Below are 16,792 nucleotides of genomic sequence, written 5' to 3' on the forward strand. Positions count from 1 at the left end.
GGAGGAAAAATTCAACGATTGTGAGAAGGCACTCCTGGCAACGGTGTGGGCATTGAAGAATTACCGCCCGTTTATCCAGGGGGAACACATCATAGTGGAGACTCCACACCAGCCTCTGCAATATCTCCAAAGGGACAGAATCCGGGCCGGAAATGTGAGTAATTCCCGAATTACTTCCTGGATTCTGTCAATGCAAGGCTTTCCTGTGGAGGTTAGATATGGCCAAAACAAGAAGAGTCCCCTCGCGCAAGGTCTGGCTGACTTGCATGATTGTGCCAGAGAAAACTGTCTCGAGGACGAAAGTCTGAAAATCAAGGACAACATGGAGGCATACATTAATTCCCCCCACAAAGTCTTTGAAGAGGACAAGTGTGAGGGAATGCCCACTGTCTATGTGGATGGATGCTCTTACCATGTTGACAACGACGGGGAGAAAGAACTGGTGGCCGGCGTAGGGAATGCATGGGTGAATGAGTCCCCAGAACCCTCCGCTGGATACAAAATTGGTCCCCAAAGTAGTCAGGTGGCAGAATTGATGGCTGTGCATCAGGCCATCCTCACTGCTGTCCAGCATCAACTCCACGAACTGGTCATAATCACAGATTCGGATTATGTACGGAACGGGTTCGTGGAGCACCTGGTTAATTGGAAAACCAGAGGCATGCTATGTGCTAACAACAAACCCTTGAAACATGGGAAGTTGATCCAAAACATTGATGATCTGGTCACCTCGAATGAGATGACTATCTATTGGAAAAAGATTAAGGGTCATTCCAAAGTAGAGGGACCAGACAAAACTGGAAATGACTTAGCTGATCAGCTGGCCAAAACTGGAGCCATCCAAGGGGATCTAATTGAGATTGAGTCCCTGTTGGGGGAAATCCAGGTCACTGCTATCACTAGGTCCCAGACAAATGCTCACAACGACCTTTCAATTGCACAATGGAGTAAGGAGACCCCTGATGCTGATTTGATTACTGCTCAGAAGGGGGATCCAATTATTGGTAAATTTTACCAGCACCTTGAGGACCCTGAGAACTTTCCCCTGACGGATACCGATTACATTGGGAAAGAGGACCTAAGAGTGTTGATGAAATGTCCAAAAATGTTCCGGATTCAAGACGGTTTGTTGGTAAGGAAATCCAAAGCTGGCCACGATCAGTGGGTGGTTCCTACCTCATTCCGAAGCCTGATGTTAAGTCACGCCCATGATGCGGCCACCGCCGGTCATAGGGGGTTTCACACAACACTGGAAATCTTAAGAGAGGTTGCATACTGGCCACACATGGGCCAGGACCTCAACCAATATTTGAAGGTTTGTCTTGTGTGTGCACAATTTCAGCCATCATCCCTCACGCACCGGGCGCCTTTACAAAAGAGGGGAATGACACTCCCATGGTCAGATTTACAAATCGACTTTGTAGGCCCTGTGATTCGCTCGGCTAGGGGGAATAAGTACATGTTGACTGTGACATGCTTGTTTACCAAGTGGGTGGAATGTCTCCCAGCCCCAAATTGCAAGGCAGAAACTGCAGCTGCCTTGATGATTAACCACATCTTTTCCCGTTTTGGTCTACCTCAAAGGATTGAGTCAGACAGAGGTAGCCACTTCACCAGTGAAGTAATGACAAAGATGTGGGAGATACTGGGGGTCAAGAGAAAGCTGCATATTGCTTATAGACCCGCTTCTTCTGGGGCAGTAGAGAGATATAACCGGACAATTGTGAGCATATTAAAGAAGTTTGTGGCAGATTCTGGGCCAAGTTGGGATATCCGATTACCTCTGGTCCTAATGGCCATCAGATCTACCCCTTCATCTGCAACCAAAATGTCACCATTTGAGTTGATGACTGGGCGCAAGATGGTGCTTCCTCAGCATTTGCTCTATAGGACCCAAGAGCAGACACTGATAAATGCCTCCACTACTCATGAGTATGTAGAGAATTTAAGGAAACACCTCCAACATGCTTTTGCTTATGCTCAGCGGAATCTAGAAAGATCAGCTGATAGCATGAAGACCCATTATGACCTGAAAACTTCCAGGAAGGAATATCAGGTGGGAGACCGGGTCTATCTATACAACTTCCAAAGGAACCAAGCCAAGCAGCGCAAATTTTTGCCTACATGGAAGGGACCCTTTGAGATCGTCGATAAGATCTCCCCTGTGGCCTACAAGATCCGCATCCCCAAAGGCGGTTCGGCAGAGGGGGAAGACAAGTGGGTCCACATAAACCAGTTGAAATGTTGCCATCCCAGGCACACTCTGCAACAACTGGAGGAATCCTCTGGAATCCTAGCGGGTACTGTCTCAGACTAATTCAGTTCCAATCATGAAACATACCACATCTAGTCTCTAACATACTGTGATTTGTATGAAACTGTCTCTTAGTTATACTGTTTTTATTTTATCAAAATAAGAATGTAATGTTTCGTTATGATGAAATGCATATGCCGCCCCACTATCTCAACAGTGGTGGAAAGACGTCTATGAGTAGGTATTGCCGCTCTTCCTTTGTCGTCCTAGGAGAAAGAAAACCGGGAGACGGGCCAAGGAGGACGATCTGGAGACCGGGAGCAGAGACGCAACGGGCACGGGGTACCGCCCAATCTTCCCATCAGGACCGGCGAGGAGAACTGATCGATCTGACCGGATGGAGAGGAAGATGCTGAACTGTGCCATCTACAGAATTGGAAGAAGATAATGTGGACATACCAGCGCCAGGGTTCAAAACCTCCCTTGCAACCGACTCCCCCTCGACTCAAGTCAAAGCGCAGTCGGGCGGGGGGGTTTGTGGAGGGTTTTGACCCATGTGGAATCATTAGACGGGGTAAATATGGGGATTAAGCTGTCGCTGCCCATCATTTTACCCCAGAACAAAAATAAATCATTGGAGTGCGTAAAGATGGGGATGCGCTGTCGCCGCCCATCATTTCATCCCAGAATCCAGGAGAGCTGCGCAGTTGTGCGCACACCAAAATGGTTACCTAACTTGCCACCCACCAGTGTAAAGAAAGGTCTTTGTTAACAAAATCCACTGTTACTGATGTCAAAAAGTTGCTGAAATCGTGACTCATTGGACCACTTTAAAGATTCAACCCTTTTTGTGGGGTTCCACATAACCATCTTACTATAAGGAGCCCCATCAAAACAATGTTAAGCAAGGATTTACTACCATGTAAGAACCATTCCTGTTTAGAATGCATTAATCCAAGAAAATCCCAAAGTTGCATGCAGTGCCAACAAAATCCCGATGGTGGCGCTAGCGGTCTAAACTCTGACAGGAGAGCTGTTTTGCAAGATTGTCTAAATGCAAAGAAAAGGGGTCTTATTTCATCAAAGGTTCAAAGGGGTTGCCTGTCTGGGAACTATTGACACTTCAGAACTCAACACAAGAAGCCAGGAAATAACAGGGTTCTGTTAATTAAATGCAAAGTGGCCCCCTGGCCTCCTGATGTGAGCTTGCCGGACACCACACAAAGGACCCTTTCCTCTGAAAGGAATATGTTGATTTTGACTGTGTAATGTCAACAAAGCCCTGCCTGCCCAGAGGACTGACCCACCCAAGTCTTGGAGGCGGACCTCAACACTCTGAGGACTGAATTGGAAGTAAAATATATATTTTACAAAAACACTGATAACTCTTTGTAATCAAATGACAGAAATGTATAACTTTGAGAGCTTTAATTTAAAAAATGTACCTTTAATTCAAGACTAAACTCGAATTTGTGTGATGTTCTGGGGCAAAACCCCATTGTTTATTAATATTACAGACTCCCTGTTTCAGCTAGACAAACGAAAATGCATTGGTATGTGGGTAGATATGTGAGGAACAGTGGTATAAAATTTAATGAAGATCCAATGTTGTTTAGCACATTAAAAAGTGCTACAAGTTGCCATTTGTGAATGCAAGCTCCTAGAAACAGCAGATTTGGACAGAGACATGGCTAAATTCAGCCACACCATGTATACGTAATTTCAAGCAACTGTGTAACTCTGAAGTATGTATTTTGATCATATATAGATTTGGGTGCACAGATGATAAGGGAGGTTCTTCAAGAGATCATAAATGGCTGACATCACTCTGACACAACTTAGTTCGCCAATCAGGGGACGAATGAAAGTTTGACCAATTAGAAGCTGAGAGAGAGGTAGGGTCAGTGATGCTAGAACACACCCACATTCTAAACACATAAAAGCAGACAGACAGGACAGAGAGGCACCTTCCAAATCCATCTGCAGCGGGACGCTCTGCCGGAAAAATCCATACTTACCTTCATCAACCTACAGAAAGCCAAACTAGAGACTTCAATCTATCCAGACCAGAAAGAAAGCAGTGCTGTACTAAGAGACCAGACCAGAGAGAAAGCAGTGCTGTACTAAGCGACCAGACCAGAGAGACCCAGACCAGCAGAGAGAGTGACCAGAGCCCAGTCTAAAACCCTGACCAGATCCGTGATGAGGCCCATTTAATTCAAGAATATAGTGTGAGTACCCAGCAGAACTGTGTAGAACCAATCTCTTAGTTTAAATTCATCTAATTCAATCTATTTAACCTAAGTAGAACTGCCTCCTAGCTGTCACTTGTCAGTTTCTAGTCGCAAGCTGCACTTGTCTTTTGAACTTCAAAATTTCAAATCTGAAAAACGACCTTCACAAAATCGCTCATATCTCCGCGACCGTTTGGGCTAGAGACTTGCAGTAACTTTCCTCTGATAGCTTAGAATCCTAGCTTTGAATCGCACCAAGAACCGCATTCCTACCCCTTATAGTTTTACCGCAATCGCGGAACACGCATCCGCGAATTTTACCGCGATTTGCAATTTCTTCACATGTAAAAACTGCTGCTGCTTGCCTTCCATTTGCCAGAAATTCGTTTGACCTGCTAACTATCCCTGCATCATTGCTAGTGTGAGCCTGGACTAATATTAACTAGATACCACTCACCCTGAACCTCTGAAAGGGAATTAAAAGCGTTTCCAGCATATTTCTCATTCATTGCCAGCACATATCAAAGCATTTTGGGCCTGTGATTTCAAAACTCCTACCTGTTTTCTGTTGTCTAAGCTTGCTGGATTGAACTGATTACATTGATTGCATTTCTGAGAACTGTGTGCTTTCCTCCCATTTCCTTGCATTGCATAAAGAGGGGGGGAGTGAATAGCCAGAGAAAAGTGATTACATTGTTTGGTTGAAATCATATTGAGTATTTTCTGTACTGCATTCATTGAATATTGCATCCACCTGAGCTTACATAAAGCATCCTCTACCACATTATACTTTTGTTCCTATTTACCAGTGTGCTACCTTATCCATTTCATGTCAACTCCTTATTGATTATAGAGAAGCGTGTTAGTGCCAGATTCTCCGTTATTAATCGTTATCATATCAGATTAAGTGTGCTATTCAATTATTAATTTATTATAAAGTGTGATCTATATATATCTATTTTAAATTATCAAATAAACCTTTTAAACTTGCAAAACAGAACTACTTCTTGGCTCAGTGGGGTCAGGGGGATTCCAAGAGAGGGGTGTTATACAGGGGTAGTCATCCAGAACGCATGAACTGGACCTAAAGATATATCAATAAGGGTTTTCATTCAGTATTCTAGACTAGGCGTTAACTTAACTGTAGTGCTGAATTGAATCCTCTTACAGGGCAAAAGCCCATGCCATGCTTGAATCGGAGGTGAGAAGTATGGCCACAATTTATTGGCTAAAGAGTCGACGACCACTGAGCCTGAAAAGATTGAGAGGGAGGATCCATTGCTATGCTGTGCTCAAACAAATTCCATACCACCATTCATTCAACAGCAGTCCTACTCACCAATAGACACAGAAGGGAGGGAGCGGATTCATCTGAAGAATTCTATCCCTAGGTATGTCGAGAGAAAAACATAGCAAGTTTCGGACGATGGGAGGGACATAAAGGATTATCCACTGAGGCTAAAAGAACCAATCTTTCCAGAAGTACCAAGTGCGATCTTAAACTATCTGTTCGATGAAGGAGGACCAGACCCCTTACATAGATTGTGCATCCTAGCTCTTTTTGATGAAATACTGGTGCTTTTATTGATCTCGTCTACTGACATTAAAGTCGAAGACTTTATTCATCTATGCAGGTATGAATTTGTAAGACTGGTAATTCCTTCAACTTTGCTGCGGTCTATACTTCTTAAGGAGTCAAGTAACGTCCAGCAATATGATTATGATGTAACTATCTACACGGAAGTGAGTGGTCAGTACCAGGTGGGGAGGCATATGCCCAATACGGAAACAACAAGAGAAGGGAACGAGAGAGTGGAAAGGGTGGAGACTCAAGACATGGGAAGGAACTCAATAGAAGATCCTAATCTGCAATGGTTAGCACTATTATTGAGGGACTCAGTTGCTCAGTTAAAGACATTGAGTCAGCCACTTTAGGGTCAAGGCATGCCTCTCTTTTGTATTATGGAACGTGAGAGGATATCGACATCAATTTTCCAACTATTGGGCACCTCTCTGAAGCCCTAAACTCAGTAATTGAGGATTGGTTAGTGAATTCTGCGGGAGGTGAGATCCTACTAGCGGGACATCTTAACACTGATTGTAGGTAGGCTGATAACAATGCCTTGGAGTGTCTCACGATGAGTCAGCATATTGGGAAGCATAAAAGGAAAAGTGTTCACGGTGTGCAATGGCTGAATTTTGCAGAAAGCTGGCGCCTGTATTTAATCGAAGATGATACCCCTACTTGGTCTGCAAGGGGGGCAAACTCTGTCATTGATTATATCTTTTTGTCACATCAATTTTTCTTGAGAATAATGGATTTCGAGATAAGGTCCACACAGCACAGTGATCACTCCCAGTTATGTCTGCAATTGTGGTGGGTGGCAAAGGTTGAAAGAACACCTCTAGTCTCGAAAGATGTGATCATGAATGTGAGGGGAAACAGACTGAAATGGACAGTAGATAAGATGGAGAAATTGAACAATACCTTGATGGTAGACTTTATGTTGACATCAATGGAAGATTATTCACTGTCCCATTTTTCAACACACTTGGAGAAACATATAGCAAAGCTAAAGCCTCCCATAAAGAGGCGGGGAAGGCCAGAAATGTGTACCTATGTGCATGATCCCAAATGTGAAGGAACTTAAGTTGGAATTGCTTAAAGCAATTGGAAAGATCCCAAAAGTATCAGGACTGAGTCATATGAGATGCAGGTGTGCTGGCTAAAACAATCCTGCAAGAACTGGCTTAAATAGCATCACTCTGTACTATACCAAAAAGATGGGTAAAGGATGATGGCTTCTTTAAAAGGTAACAACTCAAGAAGCTTCTGGGAATTAATCAACCAGACCGAGGTGAAGCAATCTCAGTTGGTAACTAATCCCATCGCAGAGAAGGACTGGTTGCTTCATTTTCAGAATATTTACAAGATGCAGGGCTCTATGGCAGAGATGACTGAGATGTGATTGGAATCTAGACATTTCTATTAATAATATCATCAGGATCATTAGGAAATCTAACTCTTCCAAAGCCGGTGCACCTAATAATTTAACAAACCTATTATTGAAACAAAAATCGAATTTATGTTCCAAGATTTTACATATACAATTCTCCGATATTGTTAACCTTAAATGTATCCCCTTCTCATGGTAAATCACCCACCTTATGCCTATGGCATCCCCAAAGGTCTTTTGAGTATCCTTATTCATTTACATAGAGGTTCACAAATGCAAGTCAGATTGAACTCGGAAGGCCAGATGTCTATCAGTTTTCATATCCACAATGGCCTATGTCAAGGCTGCATACTGGCTCCCACTTTATTAATTTTATGTTGCTTTTGTTGGTCGAGCATTTTATCACGCATCCTTTATTTCTCCTAACATCATGACTCTCGAAATCAGTTGGGCAGCCTACACTAATGATTTTTTTTGGTAGTCTGCACTCCCATCAGCCTGCAGGGGATGATTGATGCTTTTGGCCAATATACAGAATTGCATGGCTTAAAAATGTATCCTGCTAAAATGGTCATAATAAAATTGTCAAAGGGGGACCGGCCTAGAAGCAATATGTTTTTCTGGAAATGGGAAAATAATGTGCTTCCAGCTAAAAATAACAAGCAGTACTTAGGTTACCCAATTGTGGTGAATCATTCTAAGGTTTTGTATCGTAATTATTTAAGAGTCAGAGCGGTTATGCTAGCCAGGCAATTGAGGCAAATACAGGAAATTTGGTCAATTCTCAACGACCCCTTGTTAGGAATTCTAGAGTTCTTTCCTAAATGGATTCTTCCGGAGTTGAAGAGTTTTGAAAGCCAGATTTGGAGGCCGATGCTATTTCATCTCCCAAAATGTGGACCATTTCAAAGATATGCATTGGGACTTCAGTCAATGGCCAGTTGAATTCAATGTCAAAGGTTGTCTCTTCTGCGGAATTTTGAAATAAGTCCAAAGTGGAATTTCTACAGTTTGTTGGGGAGCGATGCTACTGAGGAAGTCTTTGTGAAGGACCTTCATACAGATGGCTTATCGAACCTGTATAATCTGGCCTTGTCCCTAACAATCCTGTGTCAAATCCCATGAAAGTGAAAAATATGATTGTTAGCAACGATTGGGCGGCTAATAGACAAGAAACCATGTATTTTCAATCATATAGCCGAGCAGTGTTGCCTCAAAAATTGCACGGATCGATGGAAAAGTACCCAAAACGATATCCAAGTAAAGGGGTTAGAAACAACATTATGCAATTTCGATTTAATGTAGTGAAAACCAATGAAATTGTGTCAATTCGAAATAAATCGGCAGAAATGAATGGCCACTCTAGGCATTGCCAGAACAACACTGAGGTGGAATCTGTGTTTTTTTAATTGAGTGAGTGCCCAGTTCTCCAGAACATGGGATCTCAAAATGTCAGGCCTTTTGCCAGCAATCCGGGATGGGTACCAAGGTATTTGTTGTGGCTATCTATGCTACATGGGGACTCCATGTGCCTAAAGTTAAGAGTGTTGGCATTTTTAAAGAATGTATGTTAGGTGAAATAAATGATGCATGTCTTGCTTGGTTTGTATGCACTGTTCTCCTTTGTCCATTGTAAATATATTTTCTTTTTGACTATCGGTTGTTTGTTGCTTTCTGTCTTTAAGTTTTAATCAGGAAAGTATAATTGTTAAGACATTCAGTTCTTAATCTAACAAATATAAAAATGTAAATTGTAATCATTCAATGTGAACGAAATAGGTTAATGTCTAATGTTCAATATGTTAATTTAAAGGAAATTCTCTACTTTTTGTAAAGGCTTATAAACCAAATACAATTGTTTAATAAAAAAAAGAAATAGTATTCTAAAAAAGCAAAGAAGAGCAAAGGCTGGGAAAGTGAACAGGCCACACTCTGGAATTACAAGGAAGTGACTGTAGTGTCAAAATGCACTACAATGCCACCTATTCCATTTCATAGTCTTCCCAGCTTCTGGGGGAATTCTATCCTGCCTATTGGGCCCATTGCCACTGACGTCAGCACTTCCCCTTGAGCCCTAACCAACCTGCACTTCTTTATCATGCCAATCCTGACACCACCTCGCACCCTCTCAATTATTGTAGCCTCATCCATTGGGGGCTGACATCTGACTTCATGTTCCTTCTTCTCACCATTACTAAAGCTGCATACTTCGTGACACAATGGGATGCATCTCTGTATGCAGCAACCATTTCCTCCAACACTCGCTCCCACTGTAATCTTGAGGCCAATGCCAGCTGTACATTGTCTTTGATTAGGCTGTTTATTCTCTCTAAAAGACCATTTCCCTGTGGTGATATAAGGAGGTCCTGAAAGTCCTGTTCCATGTGCATCCAAAATCCTCTTGATCTCTGGGGACAGAAATGGGACCCTATTGTTGCATGCAATGTACTCAGGAAATCCTTCCCTAGCCAAAAGTCTATCACAACTTTTGTAGTCACTGAGCTAGCGAATTTGACTTCAAACCACCGTGACATGTAATCTACCATCACCGTAAGATACCGACATTCTTGAAACACCTTTTCTATGGTTCCCATCACACCAATCCCCAGTTTTTCCCGTACATCCACTTGTTTAAGCGGTACATGTTCCACCCCCTGGATTTTATTGCTGTGCTCAAACATATGGCAATTCTTCACTGCCCTCTCCACCATCTCCACATTGCAAATTTAGGAGCCCCATACCAGCACGATCAGCAACCTCTTAGCCAGACGGTGTCTCCTTCCTTAGAACCCTCATACGTAATATGGAACCTAGCGATGGCCACGTTCCATATCACAACAACTGCTTTGTATGTTCACATGGAAGAAGTGCAGTGCAGTGATAAGAGGGATACTGTGGCAATAAATTAATTCATTGCACTTGGTCCTCCTCTTTTTTGACATATTTTATTCAATGTTACATTTAAATGATTTCAGTCCTCTCCACAAAGTGTAGTCAGAGATGGTACTAAATTGCAATCTCAATAAAACAATTGGTTATTGTTATTATTATTATTATTATTATTATTATTATTATTATTATTATTATTATTATTGTTAGGAAACATCCTACACCCAGTGCTGAAGTTGGGTCCTGGATCCTGGAAACAGCATGGAGGGCGTAGCAAGACATCTCTGTAATGACAAAAGCCAAGAAGCTACAAATAATACCCAACTCTATCCACAGAAAGGGAATGCACACAATAGTTTTATCATGTACCCCATGTGTTTACTTTAGCAATACTTGTCTGATTTACATGCCAAGAAATTAATTCTTTAGTACCAAGTTTGTTATACTAAGCTCTAAGGCAACAGAGCAAGATCTGGAGCTGGACCAAATACCAAATAAGACACAGACAGGACCTCTCTGGCTGACAGCACAGTCTAAATATGGACTCTGCGCCAGGTCACAATTCCCGAAACCCATTCACTAACTGTGAGAAATACTTCCTACAAGGACAAATGGTAAATGCACTATGGGTACCTGTCCATAGAGTATGATCGAGCACAAAAAGACCTTGTCAAGGGTTCAGGTTTTTGAACAAATTCCTCGCAAATTTCATGCCCGGCAAGCCAATGTTTTTGGCCCATATTGATAGGACAAAACAGAAACTCCTGATATTAAGAAGGGATTGAGTGGACCTATAGCAGAACATATTGGGGCCATGTCTGAGTCAGGAACCACGTTTATGTGGGTGAAGTCAAGGAGGATCACAACAGATGAGTAATCTCCTGGCAATTCCCACTGGCTATCAGTAGACAAGTATATTACATTAATAGCATTATCGGTTATTTTAATAGCCTTTTTCATTTTCAACATCCTTGATTTTTGGCAAAGGAGATTCACAAATAGCCTGTTGGTTCCCTCTGAATTGACATAGTGGTTAACCCTTTTCTATTCCAGGCTACAGCAATGGAATTCATTGCCGGACCTGTTCCACGGTATATCTAACCTAATGCACTTCAGGAGCACTTTAAACATGTGGCTTCATTGACTTTACATCATTCTGCATCCACTGGGGCCCAGATAGTTTTTGCATGACCATCAGTGGGGCGTACAATGTGTGCTTAACAGATATACACAGATCAACTCTTGAAGCCCTCCCCTCTTTCTGTTCCTTTTCTGAATATTCTAGGTTTCTTCATAAAAAGGATAATCTTTCTGCTTATTTGAAACGTTTTCCATGCAACAAACAAAGGTCCATATACTTGCGTTTTAGGCTCAATCAATAATACGAAGGAAAGGGTCAGAGGTTGAACCACTACTTCTAATGGGACACCCCCCCACCCCACATGTCGGTTTTGTAATATGCACGAACAGTTGGAAACCCTTGAACATTGGGTCATGGACTGCCAGGCCCTGGCTAGCATGCGTACTAGGGTGTTTATAAAAAATACCTGGATTGTTTCACTTCTGATTGTGCCAAGGGTTTGTTTTGGGTAAGGCTGATGCGTGGGGATTTTCTGGAGGATTGTATGATTAATTGCTGTGATTTTGTTTATTTAAATGTTGGATGCATTTTTCTTTTTCTTTTGTGTAAGGTTTTCTGTAAACCACAAACAGAATTAAAAAAAAAGATACACACTATACAGTGAGAAAAACGAATAATGGGGCGAAATTACCCGAGGTGTTGGGCTAACTGTCAGTAACAGCGAAACGGGGGTTCCCTAAATGTGGGTGGTGGTGCCATTACCGATAGGGTCGGCCTACCATTAAGGGTCATATCACCATGAGCACATGTGTAGTTTTCTATGTGAATGCTAACGGTTTAATTAGGAAAGAAAAGAAACGTACCTTTCTACGCGGGCCATGAGGTCCTCAACATCAACAATGAAACAGAGTCGGGGAAAGCATGGTGCAGCGACGGGCTGTGCAACAAGGTTAGTATCTTTATTTTTTTTCTAAATTACATACTCTCAGCACCCACGTAGGAAACTACACAGGTGCTAAGAGGGTTGGTGGGGGTATTGGGGAAGGGAAGGAGGTGCTGGCTAGCAGCACAAGGTTGGCCCGAACACAGGCTTGTACCAAATAATACAGCCTGCATTCTGAGCACCCGGATTGGCCAGCACACCCTTCCAGGGTGCTAATGAAAGAAAGACAAATGCATGCAGGCCAAGCAGTAAAAGAATGTTCACATTAATCTCAGCCATACTATTGCATCCAAATATAGATCTGTACACAACAAGACAGAGCAGAATCGACAACTGCTTGCTTAATTTTCCTGCAAAAGAGAGAACGACACGGTGTGTTCAGCCCTTGATTTAATATACTGCCCGTTCCTAAGGCTATTCTTTTCTGTTTTTTGTTTCTATGTCTTTGAGACGGTGTTCATCCAGTCCGTGCTCTGCTTACACTGCCATCCCCAATGATTTCTAAGGGATCTAGAGAAGGCACACTCCAGTACAAGCAGATAACAGTTCTGTACGCCTCAAATCTGTATGTCCAGAGTTGGTCCCAGGCAGATTCTATGGTTACTTAGTTAGGGACCAAAAGCGTTATTAAAATGTAATTGTATGTATTGGTCATTTGTATGGCGCCTATACACAAGTGTTTCCACAAGAACCACACACACAGAATGCACTAATTAGAGGTTACTAGTGATAGGTCAAACATAAGTGTCCTACAAGCCAGTCACAGGGCTAAACATATGTGTTACATTTAAGGGGCTAGCAGACATGACTGAACAGGCCCACAGACTCCCCTTCATGAAGTGAGAATTGGGACTAGAACTAGGGTCAACGTGATAATGTTAAACATATCATGCAGAAACTCGAAGGAAATCTGACCCCTAAACCAAGCTTGCACCAAACCCTAAACATATTATAGTAACCTATCTAATCTAACAATATAATAAAAGGCCAAGGTTTTTCCTGTACGTTTGTCCGATGCAGTAGCTTTGCCTGTTGTCACCGCTAGAGGGATCTGTTGCCTTAAGATGTATAGTGGTCCTACTGTGTTAATGTAAACCTGCACTTTGGCCCGTGCACACGGACTTCTACACTAGTTTATAATAACTTGCTACTGTTTTAGTAAATTCAGTGCTTAATCCTTAGGATACTAGTTGCAGCCCAGGGAAGAGGGGGAGTTTGGGTGTGGTAGACTTTTCCCACAAGGAGGCAGTCACCTCCTAAACATTTCTCCGCTGCTGCAATGCACAACATAAGGAGCGAAGGGGATTCTTCACTGATGCGTCATTGAATCTGTGAAAACGTTTTTGCTTGGGTAGGATGAACTCCGGGCTTTCTCCTCTGCTGGTCCCCTGGGACCACATACTGGCAGCACAATGACTGCAGCGTGCTCTCACACTCCCACGGCGTTGGTCGACAGGGCTGTGGAACCAGCAATGTTGAACTTATTGACAGAATCTCACAGACCAAAGCCGTTGCCAGGGTAGGTGGTTGCACAACCGCAAATATCCGCGTGTTGTTACAGAAGAAAGAAGAATGGATGCGTGCACAGGGGAACGGTAGAAATCAGCAGGAGAGACCAGCTCATTTTTAGTTTTGGCTTTCGGGGATAGGTGGCCACCGACAATCCAAAACTTTCACTTTGGAGTACAGCTACGAGGTAAATGACATGTCAGAGGACGCAAAGCTTGTGGGTGTTGTTTGGCTATTACTACTACCATTGCCCATACATGGCCAAGGTAATCACTGTGGCCATTCCCATCCACTGCCTGCCTATTCACATCCAAAACGCATCCTCCTGGGAGTCTTTGGGTTAGAACTATCAAGCAGTTACACCAAACTTTGGTCTGCCAGTGTTATTTCTAAGTAGTCTGCTGATAGGTAATAGCTTAATTGTAGCTTTAAATGTGCCACTCGTGCAATAAAATATGTTAATCGTCAGCCACTTGATTTATATTTGTTTCATGCACAGAAGTCCTGTTAAAAACAAACATTGACAAAGCCAACAATTTCATCTTGTGTTTAGGTGCTCAATAGGCATTGGAAAGGCACTGGTATCAAATGCCCAGATAATCACACCATTGTCCAGGTGTTGTCATCTTATGACCAGGCAGTAATATTATGGAAGTGCCTGGCAAATGCCTACTCAAAAGCCAAAACTGTTAGCCTTGCCAATGCTTATAGCCTGCCTGCATTACCAACATCTGTTTCCCGGTCACCTCCAGGAATGCCCTCAGTACACCAATAGGCTGCCTCAGAGGGTTTGTACATTGGGTATGGATGAAGGCGCGGTATCCCGATGTCTTCCCGCCCATATTTGGGGACAGCATTCTCCACCAACTACCTCCAGTAAGCAGAGGCAACCCAGGATTCGCTATCATGGTGCCAGTAGACCGTGGGCCATGGGTGAAAAATAGGTGTCCCACTGGATCAAACTAACGCTGAATCCCATGCATTGTTCTCTGCCAGAAAGACGCATCACTGATAGCAGTGCTGCGACACACTGTACAGTACACTCTTAGCAGAGAGCAGTCTCAAGGAGTTGCTAAGTGCTGTTCGCATCACATCCAGTTACTTTAATGATCTGACGAAGCTTAAAACACTGCTTGAGCTATACTGAGCTTTCGCTTGGCATCAGGCTCCATACTTAACATTTCGGTTTTTTTCACATAGTTTTGCTCTTTAACTTATAAGGACAGGAACTCTTTGGTTGTGCACTTTTGAATCTGATAATTGCCACCAGCCCTTTCAGGCCTTTGCTTGAGCTGCTATAATTACAATTTTAAAGTACATTCTCTGATGCTAGATAGTCATGGGGACTATTGCTTCACAATGACTCATGGCATAGTTCAGTGAAGAGCTCTACCAGGACCATTCCTTTTTCTAAAATGTTGTTCTTGAGTACAACATTATCTAATTGATTTTAACTCGTAAATTGTGGGAACAGAGCAAATGTAACAGCACATGAAAAAAGTGCTAATTTTTTTCAGGCTCAGATTTAGTATTTCATGCAGACTCAACACATACACTAATGCATGCAAAGAAGCGCCCTCTCTCTCTCTCTCTCTCTCTCTCTCTCTCTCTCTCTCTCTCTCTCTCTCTCCCTCGTGCTGCTTCAGAACTCCTTTGCAAGCATAATATCCAAGTGTCCTCTTTCCAAACCCTCACAGAGGTCAATAGTCCACTAAAAGAAATGCAAAGCACACTGTCTGTATGGAGACCATCAGAGTTAGGTGGCTGGCGGAACCCTCAGACTCCTCAGGGGTGGAACCTGAGGACAATATTGTGGCTTCTGGGACTGGCTGTTGTAACAATGCCTTCTTTCGACTGGATAGAACAGAGCTGGTGCAGTCTATGATCACAGGATTCTTGAGATGGATAGGAAGTGGGGGGTCTTTAAATCTCTGGTCTGCTTATCTGCGCTGGATGCCCTCCTTTGCTGCAGTTGCCCATGTTCTAATTGTAATTGTAATTGGTTATTTACAACACGCTTAATACCCAGAGGTTTCTAAGCGCGGATCCAGGGATCAAACCTGTGTTGCTCTGCGTCATCTTGCTTCCAAGGTGAGCGTGTTGCCCCTGAGCTATCCTCCCGTGACAGAAGGGTGTTACAGCACTGCAGCAGACCTTCCTTACTTGGGATAAGTGAGAAGTGCGCTATGTTGCTGTTGCCTGCAACAGATTTTGATGCTGATCCATGTCCTTAACAAGCATATTCAAATTTCAAGCAGTGACAGGCTTTTCTCCTGGAAGGACCCATGATTGGCGGTGGACGAGAGAAAACGGAATTAGTTTGCTGCAGTTTAGGGGCTACAGCTGGAGCGGCAGCTGTGTTGGTATCAAAAGTTGAAAGGATCAGCATTATGTGTTCAGATCTCTAAGTCAGTGAGATGCCCAGTCATTCAGGCTCAAAACTGCCTGAAAACATTAACAAATCTCAAACATTGCTCTTAAGGGTTTGAAATAGCGCATGATCTTATCATGCATGCAGGGCGTGGCCAACGCTGATGGCGTAAAGACGTGACTGTGTGGAGCTCCCGTCCCGATCCTGGCCTAGATCCTTTATTCGACCCTTATTCCTGGCCCGATTGTGTGCCAAAACTTATACCCAAGTGGGGGAAGTGATTCTGACCCCGTTCGGCGCTGGAACGAGAAGAATCGGAACCAGCGTCCCCGAAAACGCAACCTCGGAACTGACGCCCCCGAGCGAAACAAGATGGCGGACGACAGCGAGGCCTGACGGAGGGGCGGACCGAGCGGGCTGCGAGGCGAAGGGAAGAGGTTCCATCGGGCTTCGCCTCCCCTGTCCCCACGCAAGTGGCGGAAAGACCCCAGCAAAGTCATCGTCCGAAAGACCGGACACCCTCGCTTTTCCCTGCTCCTCGGGACTCGTCCTGC

The sequence above is a fragment of the Ambystoma mexicanum genome, chromosome 12 (assembly GCF_040938575.1).
Source record: "Ambystoma mexicanum isolate Mex_15411 chromosome 12, UKY_AmexF1_1, whole genome shotgun sequence".
In the NCBI taxonomy this organism is placed as follows: Eukaryota; Metazoa; Chordata; class Amphibia; order Caudata; family Ambystomatidae; genus Ambystoma; species Ambystoma mexicanum.